At 43.3% G+C, this 2,138-nt stretch overlaps 1 non-coding gene across 1 annotated transcript; it reads right to left on the minus strand.

The window, feature by feature from the left end:
- Window positions 1–605: 605 nt before the first annotated feature.
- On the minus strand, window positions 606–712 carry LOC141662831 (small nucleolar RNA R71). Its single transcript, XR_012550931.1, has one exon. It is a non-coding gene; the product is annotated as a small nucleolar RNA R71 (small nucleolar RNA).
- Window positions 713–2,138: the final 1,426 nt, after the last annotated feature.

Genomic DNA, 2,138 nt, shown 5'->3' on the forward strand with positions numbered 1-2,138 from the left:
TCATTGGTCATTAGGACTCATTGATTAAGACGTGTTACTTATTGTTTCCGGTTGTGTTTCAGGCACTTTAGCGAGCGTTTATGCAAAATCGTTCTCGTACTCGCAAGAGGACTTTAGATACGGCTGAGGAGACAGACGAAGTTCTTGATATTCCGAAGAAGATAGATTTTGAAGATTCGGATTCAGGAAGTGAGCAGAAAGAGCCAGTAATCATGGATGATCGTATAGTTCCGGAAGATCCAGCTCTTATGGACTTTTCTCGGCCCAAAATTGATGACATTCAGTCTAGCATCATGCACCCAGCTATTGAGGCCAATAACTTTGAAATCAAGCCGAGCACTATTCAGATGGTGCAGAATTCTGTTTCTTTCGGAGGTGCTGCGACTGAAGACCCCAACATGCACATAAGGAATTTTGTCGAGATCTGCAGTACTTTCAAATATAATGGTGTGACTGATGAGGCTATTAAGCTGAGGCTTTTCCCATTCTCTCTGAGGGATAAAGCTAAGGACTGGTTACATTCTGAACCAGCTGGGTCTATCACTACTTGGAAAGATCTTGTGCAAAAGTTTCTGGTTAAGTTTTATCCAATGGCGAAGACTGCGGGTATGAGGAGTGCTCTTACTCAGTTTGCGCAGCAACCTACAGAATCTATGTGCGAAGTTTGAGAGCGCTATAAGGAGATGTTGACAAAGTGTCCACATCATGGAATGCCTGATTGGATGGTGATCACTGGTTTCTATAATGATTTGGGGGCCCAATCTCGGCCCATGCTCGATGCAACAGCTGGAGGCGCCTTGTGGGCCAAAAGCTATACTGAGGCTTATAATCTTATTGAGACTATGGCTGTAAATGAGCATCAAAACCCAACTCAAAAGATGATACCTGGGAAGGTAGCATGTATTCTGGAAGTCGATGCAGCTACAGCTATTGCAGCACAGCTCCAAGCGCTGTCTATGAAGGTCGACTCTCTAGCCACCTATGGGGTCAATCAGATATCTATGGTTTGTGAGCTTTGTGTAGGTTCTCATGCTACGGATCAGTGTTCTCTTGTTAATAAATCTTCAGTATGTGAACAATTATCAGCGGCAACAGTAGCCTGTGCCAGCTACTTATCATCCTAACAATAGAAATCATCCAAACTTCAGCTGGAGTAATAATCAGAATGCTATTCAGCAACCATATCAGCAAGGCGTAAGTAAACAGTTCAATCCACCTGGATTCCAGCAACCGCATCATTATGTTCAAAGGCAATCATATCCTCAACAAGGAGGTGCAGCTCCACCCTCTAGTGCTAATTTTGAGGAACTTAAGCTGTTGTGCAAAAGTCAGGCGGTTTCATCAAGACCTTGGAAAATCAAATCGGTCAAATAGCCAATGCAGTGCTCAATCGTCAACCTGGCACACTTCCCAGTGATACTGAAGTGCCAGGCAGGAAGGAAGCTAAAGAGCAAGTCAAGGCTATTACCTTAAGGTCTGGAAAAGTTGCTGATGCTGAAAAAGCAAAAGAAGGAGAAGCTGAAGCTGGTGATGAAGAAGCTAAGCAAAAGGAGAAAGCGGCGGAACCAAGGAAGACTACTGTTGAACACACTCTGCCTGAGGGTAATACAGGGGAGAAACAGCTCTATCCTCCAATACCTTTCCCTAAGAGATTGCAAAAACAAAAGCTGGATAAGTAGTTCAGTAAGTTTCTGGAGGTGTTCAAGAAACTTCACATCAATATACCTTTCGCTGAGGCTCTGGAGCAAATGCCTAGTTATGCGAAATTTATGAAGAGTATTCTTTCAAGGAAGGTGAAACTGGATGACCTTGAGACCGTTGCTCTAACAGAAGAATGCAGTGCTGTGCTACAACAAAAGTTACCTCCAAAGCTTAAAGATCCAGGTAGCTTCACTATTCCTTGCACCATTGACAAGTTGTCTTTTGACAAATGCCTTTGTGATTTGGGAGCAAGCATCAATCTGATGCCGTTGTCGATCTTTAAAAAGTTGAAATTGCCTGATCCAAAACCCACCTACATGTCTCTATAATTGGCTGATCGTTCTATTACATACCTACGAGGCATAGTGGAGGATGTGCTAGTAAAGGTGGATAAGCTCTTCTTTCCTGCAGACTTTGTTATTCTGGATTTTGAGGTA

This window comes from Apium graveolens, chromosome 5, assembly GCF_009905375.1.
Source record: "Apium graveolens cultivar Ventura chromosome 5, ASM990537v1, whole genome shotgun sequence".
NCBI lineage: Eukaryota > Viridiplantae > Streptophyta > Magnoliopsida > Apiales > Apiaceae > Apium > Apium graveolens.